Raw genomic sequence first — 22205 nt, 5'->3', positions numbered from 1 at the left:
GGGGAGGGGGGAGGGATTGCACTGGGAGTTATACCTGATATAAATGATGAATTGATGGGTGCTGACGAGTTGATGGGTGCAGCACACCAACATGGCACAAGTATACATATGTAACAAACCTGCACGTTATGCACGTGTACCCTAGAACTTAATAGTATAATAAGTATAATAATAAAAATAAATATAAATATAAATATTTGTTCTTTTAATTTTGCAATATCCAAAAACAAGTTTGTAGAGTGTCCTTTTAGATGATTTTTTATTCTTTCCCAAATTTTGTTTTTATTAAAAGCTATTAATAGTTTCCACAAATCCTTTTGTTTAGCACCTACAGTGGGCCATGTCATTTGAGGTTGAGGGGCCCTATACCACCATGGTTACAGATAATAAGAACTCTTGCCATACTTCTTATTATATCTACCATTTGACCATTTTGTTCAGATCAGCCATATGGCCATGGCATGCAGACTGAGAGGTGCAATTTAAGCTAAACATCCCCATAGAGGATCAATTAATAATGATTCCATAGGAATCATTGCACTGTTCTGCAGGGCAATCTTCCTAAACAAGTACTTCATTTTGTCTGGCCAGGTTCAATTTTGTTTACAAATAGTATTTTGAGGGTGGTATGCCTCAATTATAGGAGCAGATTTATTATGGTAAATACTGAGATCAGAAAGCATGTGTAACTGTGTCTTAGAGTGATTATATCCAGGCATTATTACCAGCCAAGATTGATAAATATGCCAATTAAGCATAATTGTTTCCTGTGTCAGCCCTTATTGAAGGAATACTCATGGCAGTGTTGATCATCACTATCACAGCTACCATTAAATTACTCATTGTGACTGGTTGTCCTGCTTTCCCACATACAGCACAGTGAGGAGCTGTGCTATGTGCTCACCTGGCTCTGCTTTTCAGGGAACAGAAGTAGATATAACAATGTGAATTTCCCCATTATAATCTGAATCAATGACTCCCGTATGCATTTATGTCCCTTTTAAACTTAAACTAGACCTTCCTAAAAGTAATCCTATTGTCCCTGCTGGCAAGTGTCCACAGACTCCTTGGGTTACCTTTTGCAAGCGTTACCCAGGCAGAAGGCTCACAGCTTTTGTGCAGCATAAATCTACTGTGGCACTACCAGCTATGGTGGGGGACAGACATTGTACAGCAGTGAAGGAATGGCCTGAGCTGGAAATGCTCCGGTTTGGAACAGGGCCCAGAACGGGCTCCTCATGGTGTTTCCCGAAATTGGGTTCCCATCTTTATCAAACTTAGAGTGACATGATTGGCCCAATGTTTTCCTTTTTTACATTTTGGGCATATTTCAGACTCAGCAGTTTTCTTTTTTCCCCTATCTGGAGGCCTGACTCACTGATTATTTCTACATTCTTTTTTAGTATGAATAGCTTGTTTAAATTCTTTGAGTATTTAAAAGGAAAAAGCTCAATTGTAGCTATAATATTTCCCTGTTGATCTAGGGAGTGTATTCAAATAGGGAACTGCCAAGCCTCTAAATCACCCTCTCTTCTAGCTTGCTGAATTCTTGCCTGAATAGAACTAAGAGGAATCACTTGAGGCACTGCTCGAATAGTCACTGGTACAACTACTTTTCACCCAATGTCCTCTGGAAAAGAAAGATCTGGAGGGTCAGGCCACTCTTTTTCTTCAAAATAATAATGAATGGGTGCAGACGGGTAGGGATGAACCTCTCCCTCCTTTGCTGCTTTAGCTTTAGCTGGAAAATAAACCTGCTCTGTAGCCCCTTCTGTTACTTCATTATACTCTCCTTCCTCCTCATCATCAGTGTGAAAAAGTCCCACCACTTGTCCCATTGATACCCTGACACTTCTGAGCTCCCCTTCTGACTCATCCCAGGGATTGCTTTAAGAGTACTCAGGTGTCCTCCAGCTTAAATCCATGTTCTCCAACCGTCGCTCCGGCGACCCTTCATCCTGGTTTCAAACCCCCATGATGGACGCCACTTGCCGAGACCAGCTCAGTCGGGGAGACCCTAATCCAGTGGCTTAGAGGAATTAAAGACATGCAGACAGAAATATACAGGTGTGAAGTGGGAAATCAGGGGTCTCACAGCCTTCAGAGCTGGACCCCTGAACAGAGATTTACCCATGTATTTATTAACAGCAAGTCAGTCATTAGCATTGTTTCTATAGATATTAAATTAACTAAAAGTATGCCTTATGGGTTAGTTAACTGAAGCAGGAGCATGTCCTTAAGGTACAGATTGCTCATGCTATTGTTTGTGCCTTAAGGATGCCTTTAAGCGGTTTTCCACCCTAGGTGGGTCAGGTGTTCCTTGCCCTCATTCTGGCAAACCCACAACCTTCCAGTATGGGCGTTATGGCCATCATGAACATGTCACAATGCTGCAGAATGTTGTTGATGGCCAGTTTTGGGTCCAGTTTATGGTCATACTTTTGTGGGGGGGGCCTGTTCCCCACACCCATCATATACCAGTAGTGCACTTCGGGAAATGCACCACCTGAATGAGCTGTGTAATACTAGGAAATAATATCTTTAGTTGGAACATTACTGGTTTCACTTAAAACCAAGTATCACACAATATACGCCCTTTGTTTTCTATTTTTCATTTCTAACACTCGTATATTAGTATTAAAGAGAGAAATACAATTTGAGTGCTTGTCATCATTGAAGAAAGTGGTTGGCATAATTGAAAAGATGAAAATAGCAGACATTCTGAGGGTCCTCAATCAATCTTAATGATTTTAAAGGATTCTAGGGCTTGAATGTCTCAAACTAGTCCAAAAAAAGCCAACAGAAATACCCATACAATTGTAAATCTCTCTAGGTACATCTCTATTCCATGAACATGGGAGGAGATGAACATATCAGCCTTGCCCAGTTTCTTAGCTTACATTTATTTAGGGGTCAATCCAATACCATTATACGAATTATTTGGAAATTGGAATATTTGAGCAAAAATGTTTACTTTTTGCCCTTGAAAATATGAAAAGATATGGACATAGAGTGCACCTTTATTAGAGAATACTGAAAGTCCCTTCAAGTCCAAGTTTTGCAATCCCCAATTGACTGGCAGAATAGCTCATTGTCAGGTAGAACTCTTTTCTAGGGCTCAAACTACATGGCTTAGATACAATGCACAGATAAATGGGCCAACCCCACCTTTCTAGCACATTGGTTATTAGCAAAAAGCTTCAGCCTGGGCTCCAGTTATGGCTATAGTTGGCTTCACAGGTGTGCGAAGATTTCTACTAGATGGAGGAGGAGCCCTGTCAACAGGGTGATGACAGGGCTGCTGCATGTTGCTCTGGAGGTTTTTCACTGCACAGTGAACTGCCTGATCACAGCAGCTCTATACAAAACTGGATAACACAGTTCTTAATCATTTCTTCCTCATTGAGCATTCCCTGATTGAGTGGCTGTGAGGCAACTTTTTACAAGACAAAGATATTAGCTCAGAGGATCAAGTAGAACAAATGTATCATTGCTGAACACCAGGGGTTTGTCCTAGGTGTGGTTGCTCACCACACAGAAAGCCAGCCACTAAGATGAGCATTGCCAGGGAAGAAGTGCTTTATTGTGGATGCTGTCAGTCTAACCATCAAATTCGTCTCTCTCCCAACTAAAGTTAGGAGTTTATATACATAGGAATTAAGGGGATCAAGGACTATGATCAACAGGCAGCAGGTGGTTAGATAAGAGATCTAGCATCTCATTGTAACCACCTGTGGGAAAACGGGACCGAGAGAGAAGGAAGAGGAGTTAGTCAACTGGCAACAGGTTTCATTGTCCAGTTGTGGTGATCTGTAAAGTTTCAGTTCCATGAAACTATGTGGGAGTCCTAATGATCAGTTTATTGAGAAAGCAACTCAGATGACAAACGTTAAATTTCTCAACCTTTAAGACTGCGAGGTCAATCCTATACTTTGGATATTTTTGCTTGCCTAAATCTGATGTTGAATTGTAATTCCCAGTGCTGGAAGTAGGTCCTAGTGGGAGGTGATCATGGGGATGCAACCCTCATATGGCTTAGTGCTGTCTTTCTGATAGCGAATTCTCCCAAGATCTGGTAATCTCAAAGAACGTGGCACTTCCCCCAACTCCCTATCTCTTGCTCCTGCTTTGCCTTCTGCTATGACTGAAAGCTGAGGCTTCACCAAAAGCCGAGCAGATGCCAGCACCATGCTTCCTGTAAAGCCTGCAGAACCTGAGTCAATTAAACCCCTTTCCTTTATAACTTATGTTCTTTATATTACCCAGTCTCAGGTATTTCTTTATAGCAATGCAAGAATGGTTTGACAGTCAATTTCTATGTTTATTCCCCCAAAAAGCCCCCATAAACATCAATTGTATAGGAAAATTGAGCTGGTTTCAATATCAGAAATTTGGCCCATATTAAGAATAGTGGAATTATTGTATTGTGCTCTTACTGAGTGGTGTTGTAAATTGACAACTATACATTTTATTCTGTTCCGTGGAAAATTATGACCCCTTGAGACTTTATATTTATAATTATTTTTTTTTATAATTTATGTTTATAATTATCATTTTACCATCTCCTCAAACTCCATGCAGCAGGGGCATGTTGCAAATCACACACTCCAAAAAATTAAACACAGGACATTTCAAAAATTAACATTAGTATTGAACACACTCCCCCAAATCAGTCTTATTTGCCATTCGTATTATTTCTGTAGTGAACTTTCCATACCAATCTTCCACCAATTTTCTCATTGGGATTTTTCTTCTATTCTTATCCAAAGCAGTCTTATAAGTAAATTTTTTCAGCCCATAACTCGCCTTTCCATTTCCTTAACTGTGTGCTTTGAAGAACACAAGCTTTTGAATTTAACAAAATCTAACTTATCAAAGTTTAAAGTGCATAAATCTTTTGTATTATTTTAAATTAAGTGCATTAAATTTAGTTTTGTATGTTCCATATTTATTTTGTATGCACCATTGTGTATATGCACCATATTTTATTTATCCATTCATCTGCTGATAGACACTTAGGTTGCTTCCAAATCTTGGCTATTGTGAGTTCTGCTACAGTAAACATGGTGCAGATATATCTTCAATATACTGATTTCCTTTCTTTGGGGTATATATCTACTAGTGGAATTGTTGGATTGTATGGTAGCTCTATTTTTAGTTTTTGAGGTACCTACAAACTGTTCTCCATAGTGGTTGTACTACTATACATTTCCACAGTGCACAAGGGTTCCCTTTTCTCCACATCCTCTTCAGCATTTGTTATTACCTGTCTTTTGGACAGAAGACATTTTAACTGGGGTGAGATGATATCTCATTGTAGTTTTGATTTGCATTTCTCTTATGGATCAATGATGTTGAGTACATTTTCATATGCCTGTTTGCCATTTGAGTGTCTTCTTTTGAGAAACGTCTATTCAGATTTTTGCCCAGTTTTCAATCAGATTAGATTTTTTTTCTATAGAATTGTTATAGCTCCTGATATAGTTACAATTACAGCTCCTGATATAGCTAGTGATATAGTTTGGATATTTGTCCCTGCCTAAATCTCATTTTGAGATGTAATCCTCAGCGTTAAAGGTGGGTCTTGGTGGAAGGTATTTTGGTCAAGGGGGAGGATCCCTCATTAATTGATGCTGTCCTCGAATCAAGGCCCTTATTTCTGCAATATACATTTTGGAAAACTTTTTCCAGTGTTAAGAATAAATATTGGGAGTTTTATTGAAATATTAAATTTACAGAAACTGGTATTAATAATGAGTCTTTAAACATTGAAATTCACTTTATTTTTAAATTTTTGTGGGTACAAAGTAGGTGCATATGTTTATAGTGTTTTGATACAGGCATGAAATGTGTATAAACACATCAGGGTTTCCATGACCTCAAGCACCCCTCACAAGACCTGAGTACTCACAAGATCTGGTTAAGTGTGTGGCACCTCCCTCCCCCTCTGTCTTTGCCCCTGCTCCTATCACGTGAGGAACGTACTCCCCTTTTGCCTTCCACCATGGTTGGAAGCTTCCTGACGCCTCCCTACAAGCTGATCAGATGTTAGCACCATGCTTCCCGTACAGCCTGCAAAACCTTGAGTCAATTAAGCCTCGTCTTTATAAATTACCCAGTCTCAAGTATTTCTTTATAGTATTTCAAGAATGGCCTAATACAGACGGATAGTTTGCAAATATTCTCTCCCATTCTATGGGTTGTCTCTTCACTTTGTTTCCTTTGCAATGCAAAAGCTTTTTAACTTGATGTGATCCCACTTGTCCACTTTTGCTTTGGTTGCCTGTTTGTCAGGTATTACACAAGAAATCTTTGCCAACTCCAATGTCCTGGAGAGATTCCTCAATGTTTTCTTTTAGCTGTTTCATAGTTTGAGGTCTTAGATTTAACTTTTTAATTGATTTTGATTTTTGTATATGGTAACAGATGGGGGTCTAGTTTCATTCTTCTGCGTATGGATATCCAGTATTCCCAGCCCCATTTATTAAAGACATTATCTTTTCCCCAATATATATTCTTCATACCTTTGTGAAAAGTGAGTTCACCGTAGATGTATGAATTTGTTTCTGGGTTGTCTATTCTGTTCCAATGTGTTTGTTTTTATGCCAGTATCATGCTGTTTTGGTTACTGTAGCTCTGTAGAATAATTTGAAGGCAGTTGATATGATTCCTCCATTTTGATTTTTTTTTTTTTTTTTTTTGCTCAGAATAGATCTGATTATTCTAGGTCTTTTGTGGTCCCCATATACATTTTAGGATTGTGTTTTCTATTTCTTTGAAGAATATTAAAGCTTTCTGGATGTTCCAGAGTTTATCCATTAACTTGCTGAATGACATATTTTTTCTTTTTTCCTGAGACAGGGTCTCACTTTGTCTTCCAGGCTGGAGTGCAGTGGCATGATCAGAGCTCAATGTAGCCTCAATCTCCCAGGCTCAAGTGATCCCCTCACCTCTCTGCCTCCTGAGTATCTCGGACTACAGTTGCATGCCAACATGCATGGCTAAGTTTTGCATTTTTTTGTAGAGACAGTTTTGCGATGTTACCCAGGCTGGTCTCAAACTCCTGGGCTCAAGCAACCCACCCACCTTGACCTTCTAACATGCTAGAATTACAGGCATGAGCCACTGAACCCAGCCAGAGTATTTTGGTACATGAGATGATTCAGGCTCATCTTGTATTTATCCCAATCTCTGACTAGGAATCATCCCTGGTCCTCTTTTCTGTGGATAGTATTTAGGAACTAGTAACTTGGCAGTTGGTGTGCTTACTGTTACTGAGGTGTCACTGTGTTTATGTCCTCTCAGAATGAATCACAAAATATATGCATATGTGCACACACAACAATTTCTCTATTTGTTCCTATATATTTAAAACATACGAGCTCTATTCAAATCCCACACTCCAGGTTTTCTAGCTTCTCTTCATTCCTATTTTTATAAACACTTTATCTAGAAGAGAGAAACCTTGCTGTCATCATTCTCAACATATTTATTTGCTCAATAGTACCAATCTCTCAACAATGCTGCCCATCTCCTCCCCCTGTCCCTTCCACACCTCACCCTCAGCCCTCTTGGTGCCAGCAGACATAGAACCACGACTCCTCTCATCCCATGAGGCATGTCTAACTCCTCCACTCTGGGAGGGAAGGCAGAAGAGACACATAAAAAGTCAAAGAGGAGAATCAAAAGAAAGAGGAATAGAAGGTCACATTGATTTTTTAAAATAAATCATCTTTTGATTGCCCTAATAAACATCTCTTGGTGATGATATAGTTTACTGATATGGCTAGATTTTTTTTTTTCAATTTTAGGATTTTGCATCTAAATCTGTGAGACTTTGGTCTACAGCTTTATGGTTTTTTTTGGTTTGAGTATCAAAGTTGCACTGGCTCAAAAACTGAATTGGAAAATATTCCATCGTTTTTCTTCTAGAAAAGTTTGTAAAAGCCTGGTATTCTTTATTTCTTAAATATTTAGAATAACTTCAGGGAAGCCATCTGTCCTAGAGTTTCCTCTCTAAGCAAGTTTTCAAATATTCCACTCAAGTATTGTTTGCAGTTGTGACAAGGCACAATCAATCTCTGGTATGACTTTGTTTCCAGGGCTTTTACTGATGGCATGTTCACCAAAGGACCAATCCGCTGGCACTTCCTAAGTTCTAATAATTTCTCCTCCGTATTGCAACATGCAAGGCAACAAAAGTCCTACTTGTTTTCTTCTCAAATTAGTTTTTCAGCTTCCTGCCCTATGCAGCATGAGACATCTGGAAATTTCTTGAGAAATTATATGTGTTTGAAGCCCCTAGTGTATCCATTTTTTTCATTGCAGTTGTTTGTTCTCCTGGCTTCTGGTCCCCTCATGCCTTCTGCTGACCCTCAGGGTATGGTCCTCTTCCTGAACCAAGTTCACTATAGCCAGAAGTGGAAAGGGTCCCCAGAGCAAACAGCTGCATTATGTGCATGTGCTTTCTGGGATTTACCACTCTCTAGAATTTTGTCCCTTTAGTTCTCTTTGCTTCTATAGCACTAAGTTGCATTTAAATATTTTCTGTAATTTCACAGTTGTCCTCAACGGGTCCATTCTGCTGCCAACTACCATACCTTACCCAATAGGGAAACCAATTTTTGCTTTTTTTTTTTTTGAAACAGTCTCTCTCTGTCGCTCAGGCTGGAGTGCAGTGGCATGATCTAATCTCACTGAAGCCTCCACCTCCCAGGTTTAAGTGATCCTCCCACCTCAGCCTCTGTAGTAGCTGGGATTACAGGTGTGCACCACCATGCCTGGCTAGTTTTTGTATTTTTAGTAGAGACAGGGTTTCATCACGTTGGCCAGGCTGGTCTGGAACTCCTGACCTCAGGTCTTGCCCACCTCAGTCTCCTAAAGTACTAGGATTACAGGTGCAAGCCACGATGCCCAGCCTATTTGTGCTTTTTCAAAGCCCCATATTTAAGTTATATCTACATATACATTTTAATGTTATATCACCTATGAAAGACGTGTTTCAGTATGGAGAAAAGTAAGAGTTGGGTACAATAAGTCACTCACAGCAGAATGTCCTGGCTTACATGTTAGACATCTGCTAGGGCAGAAACCACCAGAAATCTAGACCCACTCTCTTCTACTAATCCTCCTAAGTTGCATACAAGGCAAGTTGACTTGCCCCTTTGATCCACCATTCTGAGATGGGTCACCCAAAATTAGTCTGCTCCAGGATTATTCAAAAATTCTGCTGGTGGGCTCCTGCCCTATGGCCCCAGATTAAGGGTCTTTCTCTTTCTTCCTGGACATACAAGAGCACTCTTGCTTGTGGTTGCCTTTGCTAAAAAATCTTCCCTTATTTTACATATGGCTAAGCAATAAACCTTTGAACTACTTATAGCCATTGGTTCCAGAGTGGCATCTTTTCAAGTCTCTTAGAAAATAGCAGTCTTGACAAGGAACCAAACCAGATATTAACAAAATAAAATGCTATTTCTCAATAAAAACCTTTTTTCACGTGGTAGTTCATGCCTGTAATCCCAGCACTTTGGGAGGCCAAAGTAGGCGGACCATGAGGTCAGGAGATTGAGACCACAGTGAAACCCTGTCTCTACTAAAAATACAAAAAATTAGCCTGGCGTGGTGGTGGGCGCCTGTAGTCTCAGCTACTTGGGAGGCTGAAGCAGGAGAATGGCAGAAACCCGGGAGGCGGAGCTTGCAGCAGGCCGAGATTGTGCCACTGCACTCCAGCCTGGGCGACACAGCAAGACTCCACCTCAAAATTAAAAAAAAAAAAAAAGAAAGAAAGAAAAAAAAAAACGTTTTTTCCACATTTTCTTAAATTGCTAGACATCCTGCAAATCAACACCTCTGGTCTATATTAAATTTAGATTTTTACTTAAAATCTAAATCCACACATTGGATACAATTAAAAATACTTTCTCTACTATGTGATGTTCACTGAGAAGGTACTTCTTATTACATATGCTCTATAAAATATAACCTCATAGTAAATTCTTTCCTATAGTTTGTGCATTTTCTCTGGCCTCTTGACTTCACACAGAATGATTTTCCACATTCATTACATCCATAGGGTTTCTGTCTTATATGAGTTCTGTGGTGAACAATTAGGGCTGACTTGTGACGAAAGGCTTTCCCACATTCATTACACCCAAAAGGTTTCTCTCCTGTGTGTCTTTTCAGATGTTCTGTGAAACTGGAGTAGTAGCAGAAAAATGTGTCCCTTCTCAACCTAGGGATGCTGAGCCACATTTAACCCTGTATGAACTCTCTGATGTTTACTGAGGTGTGACATTGAGCAAAATGTTTCCTATATTCAATCACCAATAAGTTTTTTCCACTTTTAGTTTTATAATATAATGTATGGTCCAAATTCCAGAACAATGTTTTTCTGCATTCCATATCTTCATATTGTTTTTTCCCTCTTTAAGTTCTCTTCTATACTGTAAGAACTGACTTCAGGACAAAGGTGTTCTCATCATTATATTAACAGATTTCTCTCACCCTTTATGTTCTCTGTTCTACAAAGTTCTGACTTCACTCAGAGTAATTTCCCTCACTTACTACATCTCCCCCTCACTTACTACATCTCTAGGGTTTCACCCCAAGTGTGTTCTCTGATGTACAGTTAGTTTTGACTTAATATGGATTGATTTTCCACAAACATTTCATTCATAGGGTTTCTCCCCTGTGTGTGTTCTATGATATGCAATGAGTTTTGACTTCACACAGAATGATTTACCACATTCATTACATTCGTAGGGTTTCTGTCTTATATGAGTTCTCTGGGGAACAATTAGGGCCGACTTCTGATAGAAGGTTTTCCCACATTCATTACATCTGAAAGATTTCTCCCCTGTATGTCTTCTCAAATGTTCTGTGAAACTTGAGTAGTAGCAGAAAAATTCTCCACACTGAATACATTCATAAGGTTTCTCACCTGTGTGAGTTCTTAGATGTTTATTAAGGGTTGACTTCTCAGAGAATGACTTCCCATATTCATTACATTCATAAGGTTTTTCTCCTGTGTGAATTCTTTGATGTTCAATGAGGTCTGATTTTCCGAGAAAGGCATTCCCACATGCATAGCATTCATAGGGCTTCTCCCCTTTGTTTTCTGATGCACAGTAAGGACTTACTTAAATGAGAAGGCTTTCCCACACTCATGACATTCATATGGTTTCTCCTCTGTGTGTGTTCTCTGATGTTGAGTAAGGGTTGACTTTTCACCGAAGGATTTCCCACATTCTTGACATCTGTAAGATCTCTCCCCTGTGTGAGTTCTTTGATGTTTAATGAGGTCTGAATTATTACAGAAGGTCTTCCCACATTCGTGACATTCATAGGGTTTTCTCCGTGTGTGTTCTCTGATGTCTCGTGTGGGCTGACTTCAGGGTGAAGGTTTTTCCACATTCATGACATTCATAAGGCTTTTCTCCTGTATGTGTTCTATGTTGTAAATTAAGGACTAATTTTTCACTGAAAAAGGTTCCACATTCATTATATTTAATAATATTGTTAATTGAGTGGGTTCTCTGGATTGGAGTGGGATTTAACCTCTGGCTGAATGGGTAAACACTCTGATGTTCAAGGAGAATTGATTCCTCAAAGATACTTTCTCCACATTCTTTGCATTCATACTGGTTCTCTCTTGGATGTGTTTGCTGATGAGTAATGAAAAATGACATATCACAGGTTTTCCCATGTTCCGTATATTTGCAGGCTTTCTGTCCTGTGTAAGCTCTCTTATGTACAAGGAAGAGTGAATTCTCAGGGAAAGCTTTCCCATATTTATTATATTCAAAAGGTTGCTCCCAATTTTTAATTTTCTGATGCCAAACAAGGTCTTCAGTCAGCCAGAAGCTGTTCCCATTTTTATTATATTCATAAGGTTCCTCTTAAAAATGAATTATTTCATGCTTTTATCACAGAAACATTTTCCACCTTTGTTAAACTCATTGAATTTCATTCTTGAATAGTTTCTACTGGTATTAATTAATTCTGAAACATAGAGTGACAAGAAAGATTAGTTGACAAGGATATGTAAGATAAATAAAGTTAGCATTATGTTTGAAGGCTTAGTTTAGGCCATTATCTCCTCACACTTACATTATGACAATGTGCATACTTCCAGTCTTATACCTCTTTTCAACTCAACACGGCAGCAACAAATCAAATTTCTAAAATTTCTAATTCATAGATAGTCCTATAATCCAGACTCCAATTCTGTGTGTTGTTGTTGTTGCTGCTGTTGTTGTTGTTTTGGAGACAGAGTCTTGCTCTGTCACCCAGGCTGGAGTGTAGTGATGTGATCTCGGCTCATTGCAACCTCTACTTCCTGGGTTCAAGTGACTCTCATGCCTCAACCTCTCAAGTAGTTGGGACTACAGGCACCGTGCACCACCATGTTCAGCTAGTTTTTATGTTTTTAGTAGAGACAGGATTTTGCCATGTTAGCAGGCTGGTCTCAAACTTCTGGCCTCAAGCAATTCACCCACATTGAACTTCCAAAGTGCTAGGATTACAGACATGAGCAGTTGCATCTGGCTGAATTGTTTTTCTAGCTCTGATTCATTAGGAATAAAAGTATGCAACAATAAGAGTGAAATCAATGAGTGAACACGCCATCTTTGCCAGAGGATCAGGCTTATGGTTCTATTCCGGCTGTGGGATTTGCCCTTTATTCCATCATCTGTACTACACTATATTGAGTCCAAGGTCCCAAGAACAATCACTTGAACCAAGCCATTCTTTTACAAGTCTAGAATGAGCATATTTCACTCTAGGTAAGTTCCGCTGTTTGTTCCTCATAAATTGCTCATTCCCATCATAATCTTATGCTGATTGCTTTTTCATTGTCAGCTTACAGTCTAACAGTATTTTTAAAAAGTTGCCCTTCCAAATTTTCCCACTACTTCCAGGTTCATTTACTAAAAAAGATGAAAGGACTGTTTGTACAATTCATTCAAGCACAAACATCAGCTGGATTGCTATAAAAATATTCTTTGTTAAACACTGAGTTTTAAAATATTCCATGCAGTTCTGTTTTCATTCACCAACTATGTTCCCGGCAGCCATTACTTTATCTGTGATTTTCTCTCAGTGCCCTACATAGATATTTAATCAATGGTACTTAAAAAATAATGTTTATCAGTATTACCTAGAGAGCTTTTCCAAACACAAATTTTTTCAGGCTTCACGCTGAAATCATTACTGTTTGAACGTTTAATTTTAATTTTAATTGCTTTATATTTTAGAGACAGAATCGCTCTGTCACCCAGGCTGCAGTGCAATGGCACAAACACAGCTCACTGCAGCCTCTTCCCAGGCTAAAGCAAGACTCTCACCTCAGTTCTCCAGTAGCTGATATCACAAAAATTAGCCAGGCATGGGATCGCAGGTGTGTGACACCATGCCTGGATAATTTTTTAATTTTTCATAGAGATGGGGTCTCCCTGTGTTGCCCAAGCTGGTCTCAAATTCCTGGGCTCAAACAATCCTCCCACCTCAGCCTCCCAAAGTGCTGGGATTATAGGCATGAACCACTGGGCCCAGGCTATTTTAAAATAATTCTGTAAAAAATGGTGAATATGGTAGAATGCTAACGAAAGAGCAACTCAGAAAAGCATGTATAGAAAAATATATTTAATATTTTATAGAAGGAGGGATGCTCTTTACTAGGAAGAGTACACTAGGGAGCTTTCTGGGGGTGTTGAAAAATCACTCTATATGTTCATCTCAATGATGGATATATGAGTTTTATATATATATAAATTTTATTAAGCTGTGACAACTATATAATTTGTACTACAATTTAAAAAAAGCAAGATGTGTGTAGGGAAGTGATACTGGGAGATGCTGGGTGATTCAGAGCCACTGGATATTTGGGTCATGTCAACATGCTACTTCCAAAGGTCTGCAGCCTCTAAAATATGATTCCTGAAGAACATTTCAATGGTCTTATTATCTGAACTTACCCTTTGTGATCTACCTATATCCATCTGGCACTTACTAACTCACCCAGATGACTCTGGAATGGAAATTTTTCCTCTAATATCCATGGCTCCTCACCTTTCTCCAACTTGGGGATCACTTCTGGTTTAGGAATGCAATACCCTGTGAATGAGAATTATATTACTTGGGACAAACTGGGTGGGCTTTCCTGAAGGAGGAAGACAGTATACACCAAACAGTGTACACACACACACACACACACACACACACACACCTCATTTAATACTGTTATGGGGGCAGAGAAAAACATTCTTTCTGGTATCCAAAAGGGATACATTGTCCCTGACCTCTGAATCTCAAACCTAACTATTATTATATTTTACAAAAGTTCCACAAGTTTCTATTGATAAGAAAGGACATACATTCTGGCCTTCTACATGGGAAATAATTCCTACCTACCTACTGAGACAAAGTGGTTGTAGTTCTCCAGCATCACATCCCTGGACAGGGTCCTCTGAGCAGAGTCCAGATGCTGCCACTCCTATTGAGTGAAGCCCACAGTCACATCCCTAAATGATACTGATCCCTGGAAAATAACAGTTCTGCTCACTCTGAAGTGATAAGAATCAGCTGATGTGAAAAAAGATGTTTAGGGACTAATTCTTACCATTTTTATTGTTAAAAATTAAATAGAAAATGTTATAAAGGGCCTCCATGATATATGTTGCTTTATGTTACACATTGCGGGTAAAAAATCAAGAGAAATATCCTGTTGGTGCATTAATTTATTACTTAATGCAAAAAATATTTAGTGCCTACATGTGCCTAGAGCTTTCCTAGTTTCTGAGTATTCCAATTAGAACACAAAAGTCTTCCTTACAAAAGAGGAATATATCTTCTCATAAGGAAACACACATACAGAGACAGATCTACCACAGGATTAAAGGACTCACTCCACAGATATGTGCAACACAGATGGATCATAAAAGTGTTCTGCGTATATTCATGTGAGAGTGTGTCAACATATTAGATTTCACTGAAGTGATAAAACTTTAGTTCCTTTGCTAACATGTAAAAAACCTTAACAAAAGTTTAAAAACCAAAAAAAGAAAAAAATGAAGATGGTTGAATAGGAACAGCTCCAGCATCCAGCTCCCAGCATGAGAGACACAGAAGATGGGTGATTTCTGCATTTTCAACTGAGGTACCGGGTTCATCTTACTGGGGTGTGTTGGAGAGTTGGTGCTGGTCAGTGGGTACAGCCCAACCAGTGAGAGCTGAAGCAGGGCGAGACATAGCCTCACCTTGGAAGCTCAAGGGGGAAGGGAATACCTTTTCCTAGCCAAAGGAAAATGAGACACATAACACTTGGAAAATCGGGTAACTCCTACCCTAATACTGTGCTTTACCAAGAGTCTTAGCAAACAGCATACCAGGAGACTATATCCAATGCCTGGCCCAGAGGGTCCCACGCCCATGGAGCCTACCTCATTGCTAGCACAGCAGTCTGAGATCTAACTGCAAGGCAGCAGCAAGGCTGGGGGAGGAGCACCCACCATTGCTGAGGTTTAAGTAGGTAAACAAAGCCACTGGGAAGCTTAACTGGGTGGAGCCCACTGCAGCATAAGGAGGCCTGCCTGTCTCTGTAGACTCCACCTCTGGGGACAGGGTATAGCTAAACAAAAAGCAGCAGAAACCTCTGCAGATGTAAATGTCCCTGTCTAAAAGCTTTGAAGAGAGCAGTAGTTCTCCCAGCAGGGAGGCTGAAATCTGAGAACGGAAAGACTGCCTGCTAAAGTGGGTCCCTGACTCCTGAGTAACCGAACTGAGAGACATCCCCCTAGGTGCAGACTGACACCTCACACCTTGTACGGCTGGGTACAACTCTGAGACAAAGCTTCCAGAGCAAGAATCAGACAGCAACACTTGCTGTTTGGCAATATTCTATCTTCTACTGCCTCTTGCTGGATACTCAGCCAAACAGGGTCTGGAGTGGACTGCAAGCAAAATCCAACAGACCTGCAGCTGAGGGTCCTGGCTGTTAGAAGGAAAACTAACAAACAGAAAGGACACCCACACCAAAACCTCATCAGTACATCACCATCATCAAAGACCAAAGGCAGATAAAACCACAAAGATAGGGAAAAAGCAGTGCAGAAAAGCTGTAAATTCAAAAAATTAGAGCGCATCTCCCCCTCCAAAGGAATGCAGCTCATCGCCAGCAACAGAACAAAGCTGGATCGAGAATGACTTTCATGAGTTGAGAGAAGAAGGCTTGAGTCAATGAAATTTCTCAGAGCTAAAGGAGGAACAATGACCCAGCGCAAAAAACGAAAAGCCTTTTAAAAAGAATGGAAGAATGGATAACTAGAATAACCAATGCAGAGAAGTCCATAAAAGAAGTGATAGAGATGAAAACCATGACAGGAGAATTACATGACAAATGCACAAGCTTCAGTAACCTACTCGATCAACTGGAGGAAAGATTATCAGTAATTGAAGACCAAATGAATGAATGAAGCGAGAAGAGAAGTCTAGAGAAAAAAAGGAAAAAGAAATGAACAAAGCCTCCAAGAAATATGGGATTATGTGAAATGACCAAATCTACATCTTATCAGTGTGCCTAAAAGTGATGGGGAGAATGGAACTAAGCTGGAAAACACCCTGCAGGGTATTATTCAGGAGAACTTCCCCAACCTAGAAATGCAGGTCAATATTCAAATTCAGGAAATACAGAGAATGCCACAAAGATACTCCTCCAGAAGAGCAACTCCAAGACACATAATTGTCAGATTCACCAAAGTTCAAATGAAGGGAAAAATGTTAAGGGCAGCCAGAGAGAAAGGTCGGATTACACACAAAGGGAAGCCCATCAGACTAACAGCAGATCTCGCGGCAGAAACTCTCCAAGCCAGAAGAGAGTGGGGGCCAATATTCAACATTCTTAAAGAAAAGAACTTTCAACACAGAATTTCCTATCCAGCCAAACTAAGTTTCATAAGTGAAGGAGAAACAAAATCCTTTACAGACAAGCAAATGCTTAGAGATTTTGTAACCATCAGGCCTGCCCTATAAGAGATCCTGAAGGAAGCACTATACAAGGAAAGAACAACCGATAACAGCCACTGCAAAGACATGTCAAAAAAAAAGACCATCACTGCTAGGAATAAACTGCATCAACTAACAAGCAAAATAACCAGCTAATATCATAATGACAGGATCAAGTTCACACATAACAATATTAACCTTAAATATAAATGGCTAAATGGTCCAATTAAAAGACACAAACTGGCAAATTGGATAAAGAGTCAAGACCCATCAGTTTGCTGTATTCAGGAGACCCATTTCACATGCAGAGATACACATAGGCTCAAAATAAAGGGATGAAGGAAGATCTACCAAGCAAATGGAAAAGAAAAAAAGGCAGGGGTTGCAACCCTATTCTCTGATAAAACAGACTTTAAACCAACAAAGATCAAGAGACAAAGAAGGCCATTACATAATGGTAAAGGGATCAATTCAACAGGAAGAGCTAACTATCCTAAATATATATGCATGCAATATGGGAGCACCCAGATTCATAAAGCAAATGCTTAGAGAATTACAAAGAGACTTAGACTCCCATGCAATAATAATGGGAGACTTTAACACCCCACTGTCAACATAAGACAGATCCACGAGACAGAAAGTTAGCAAGGATATCCAGGAATTGAACTCAACTCTGCACCAAGTGGACCCAATAGACATCTACAGAACTCTCCACCACAAATCAACAGATTATACATTCTTCTCAGCACCACATCACACTTATTCCAAAATTGACCACATAGGTGGAAGTAAAGCACTCCTCAGCAAATATAAAAGAACAGAAATTATAACAAACTGTCTCTCAGACCACAGTGCAATCAAACTAGAACTCAGAACTAAGAAACTCAATCAAAATCGCGCAACTACACAGAAACTGAACAAATTGCTCCTGAATGATTACTGGGTACATAACAAAATGAAGGCAGAAATAAAGACGCTCTTTTAAACCAACGAGAACAAACATACAACATACCAGAAACTCTGGGACACATTTAAAGCAGTGTGTAGAGGGAAATTGGTAGCACTAAATGCCCACAAGAGAAAGCAGGAAAGATCTAAAATTGACACCCTAACATCACAAGTAAAAGAACTAGAGAAGCAAGAGCAAACACATTCAAAAGCTAGCAGAAGGCAAGAAATAACTAAGATCACAGCAGAATTGAAGGAGATAGAGACAGAAAAAAACCCTTCAAAAAAAAATCAATGAATCCAGGAGCTGGTTTTGTGAAAAGATCAACAAAATTGACAGACCGCTAGCAAGACTAATAAAGAAGAAAAGAGAGAATAATCAAATGGACACAATAAAAAATGATAAAGGGGATATCACCACTGACCCTACAGACATAGAAACTGCCATCAGAAAATATTATAAACACCTCTACACAAATAAACTAAAAACCTAGAAGAAATGGATAAATTCCTGGACACATACACTCTCCCAAGAATAAACCAGGGAGAAGTTGAATCCCTGAATAGATCAATAGCAGGCTCTGACATTGAGGCAATAATTAATAGTCTACCAATCAAAAAATGTCCAGTACCAGATGGATTCACAGCCAAATTCTACCAGAGGTACAAGGAGGGGGTGGTACCATTCCTTCTGAAACTATTCCAATCAATAGAAAAAGAGGGAATCCTCCCAAACTCATTTTATGAGGCCAACATCATCCTGACACAAAAGCCTGGCAGAGACACAATAAAAAGAAAGAATTTTAGACCAATATCCCTGATGAACATGGATGCAAAAATCCTCAATAAAATACTGGCAAACTGAATCCAGCAGCACATCAAAAAGCTTACCCACCATGATCAAGTGGGCTTCATCCCTAGGATGCAAGGCTGGTTCAACATATGCAAATCAATAAACATAATCTAGCATATAAACAGAACCAAAGACAAAAACCACATGATTATCTCAATAGATGCAGAAAAGGCCTTTGACAAAATTCAACAGCCCTTCATGCTAAATACTCTCAATAAATTTGGTATTGATGGAACGTGTCTCAAAATAAATAAGAGGTATTTATGAAAAACCCACAGCCAATATCATACTGAATAGGCACAAACTGGAAAAATTTCCCTTGAAAACTGGTACAAGACAGGGATGCCCTCTCTCACCACTCCTATTCAACATAGTGTTGGAAGTTCTGGATAGGGCAATCAATCAAGAGAAAGAAAGAAAGGGTATTCAATTAGGAAAAGAAGAAGTCATATTGTTCCGGTCTGCAGATGACATGATCGTATATTTAGAAAACCCTATTGTCTCAGCCCAAAATCTCCTTAAGCTGATAAGCAAATTGAGCAAAGTCTCAGGATACAAAATCACTGTGCAAAAATCACAAGCATTCTTATACACCAATAACAGACAAACAGCCAAATCATGAATGAACACCCATTCATAATTGCTTCAAAGAGAAGAAAATACCTAGGAATCCAGCTTACAGGGGATGTGAAGGACCTCTTCAAGAACAACTACAAACCACTGCTCAGTGAAATAAAAGAGGACACAAACAAATGGAAGAACATACTATGCTCATGGATAGCAAGAATCAATATCGTGAAAATGGCCATACTGCCCAAGGTAATTTACAGATTCAATGTCATCCCCTTTAAGCTACCAATGACTTTCTTCACAGAATTGGAAAAAAACTGCTTTAAAGTTCATATGGAACAAAAAAAGAGCCTGCATTGCCAAGACAATAGTAAGTCAAAAGAACTAAGCTGGAGGCATCACACTTCCTGACTTAAAAGTATACTACAAGACTACAGTAATCAAAACAGCATGGTACTAATACCAAAACAGAGGTATAGACCAATGGAACAGAACAGAGCCCTCAGAAATAATACCACATCTACAGCCATCTGATCTTTGACAAACCTGACAAAAACAAGAAATGGGGAAAGGATTCCCTATTTAATAAATGGTGCTGGGAAAATTGGCTAGCCATAAGTAGAAAGCTGAAACTGGATCCTTTCTTTATTTCTTATTTGAAAATTAATTCAAGATGGATTAGAGACTTAAATATTAGACCTAAAACCATAAAAACCCTAGAAGAAAACATAGGTAGTACCATTCAGGACATAGGCATGGACAAGGACTTCATGTCTAAAACACCAAAAGCAACGGCAACAAAAGCCAAAATTGACAAATGGGATCTAATTAAACTAAAGAGCTTCTGCACAGCAAAAGAAACTACCACCAGAGTCAACAGGCAACCTACAGAATGGGAGAAAATTTTTGCAATCTACTCACCTGACAAAGGGCTAATATACAGAACCTACAAAGAACTCAAACAAATTTACAAGAAAAAAACAACCCCATCAAAAAGTGGGCAAAGGATATGAACAGACATTTCTCAAAAGAAGACATTTATACAGCCAACAGACACATGAAAAAATGCTCATCATCACTTGTCATCAGAGAAATGCAAATCAAAATCACAATGACATATTATCTCACACAAGTTAGAATGGCAATCATTAAAAAGTCTGGAAACAACAGGTGCTGGAGAGGATGTGGAGAAATAGGAACACTTTTACACTGTTGGTGGGATTGTAAACTAGTTCAACCATTGTGGAAAACAGGGTGGTGATTCCTGAAGGATCTAGAACTAGAAATACCATTTGACCCAGCAATCCCATTACTGGGTATATACCCAAAGGATTATAAATCATGCCTGCTATAAGACACATGCACATGAATGCTTACTGTGGCACTATTCACAATAGCAAAGACTTGGAATCAGCCCAAATGTCCATCAGTGACAGACTGGATTAAGAAAATGTGGCACATATACACCATGGAATACTATGCAGCCATAAAAAATGATGAGTTCGCATCCTTTGTAGGGACATGAATGCAGCTGGAAACCATCATTCTCAGCAAACTATTGCAGGAACAGAAAACCAAACACCACATGTTCTCACTCATAGGTGGGAATTGAACAATGAGATCACTTGGACACAGGAAGGTGAACACCACACACCAGGGCCTATTGTGGGGAGGGGAGAAGGGGTCGGATAGCATTAGGAGATATACCTAATGTAAATGAGGAGTTAATGGGTGCAGCACACCAACATGGCACATGTATACATGTGTAACAAACCTGCACGTTGTGCACATGTACCCTAAAACATAAATTGAAAAAAAATGGTTAAAAACCTTTAAAAATATGTGGCAAGTCAATGGAATTGCTTAACAGGATAAGAGCATGTCTTACCTGTGATGAGGTAAAGGTTGCAGAGTCATGGGAGATGAGGGAGACTAAAAAATACTTTTGGCTTTAATCCTGTTAGTGTTCTCCAAATATTTATCACTCATCTGATCCATAAAAATGTTTAGCAACTACTAATTTTATTTACATTTATTTATAAAGTACAATACAATCAATCCACATATAAGGAAATCTTAATTTTGTTATTTTTTAGATAAAAATATAAATATCCAAGCTGATATTTTCCTCCAGTGCTCTAAAGGACTGGCAGTATATGACATAAACACAATTATCTTGCCACTTCCTTTAGGCCATAGACTCCCTGCTCCCCTGACTCCACATCACTGATGCGAATAGCAGAATTGATGGTGAACTGAAAATACACACCCAAATCCCTGTAACGTAATTCATTTTCACTGAGGAAACAATGCCACCAAAGTAGAGTGGAGACTGTGCTGGACAGCAGCATTAGAGGTAGATTGTCTATATTAAGGGGCAGCACTGGAGATGTAGAAGAGAGAATTCAGTAAGCAAAGGAAGAGAGCAAGGGCTACTTCCAGAGGGCCTGCATAGAGGCCTTAGAAGATCTGGAAATTAGAACCAGGAGGTTGGGTGTTGTGGGAGGGTAGAGGGCAGAGTGACAGTAAGACACATGCAGGCCATGCAGCTCTTGGAATGTCTTCATGTCACGGAAGTGAACATGTCCAGTGGAAGGCTACAAAGATGATTCTGAAGCTTGGGAGACACTTAAGGTCTGGAGTTCAAGACCAGCCTGGCCAACATGGTGAAACCCCATCTCTACTAAAAATACAAATAATAGCCATGTGTGGTGATGGATGCCTATAATCTCAGCTACTCAGGAGGCTGAGGCAGGAAAATCTCTTGAATCTGGGAGGCAGAGGTTGCAGTGAGCCACGATCGTGCCACTGAACTCCAGCCTGGGTGATAGGG

The 22205-nt window shown here is 39.4% G+C and overlaps 1 pseudogene; it reads right to left on the bottom strand.

Annotated features, from left to right (window-relative positions):
• Positions 1-10562: 10562 nt before the first annotated feature.
• Positions 10563-21939, bottom strand: LOC111536023 (annotated as a pseudogene).
• Between the last annotated feature and the right edge of the window lie 266 nt (positions 21940-22205).

This window comes from Piliocolobus tephrosceles, chromosome 9 (assembly GCF_002776525.5).
Source record: "Piliocolobus tephrosceles isolate RC106 chromosome 9, ASM277652v3, whole genome shotgun sequence".
NCBI lineage: Eukaryota > Metazoa > Chordata > Mammalia > Primates > Cercopithecidae > Piliocolobus > Piliocolobus tephrosceles.
The sequence above is the reverse complement of the archived record's forward strand: the minus strand, read 5'-3'. Positions and strand labels throughout refer to the sequence as shown.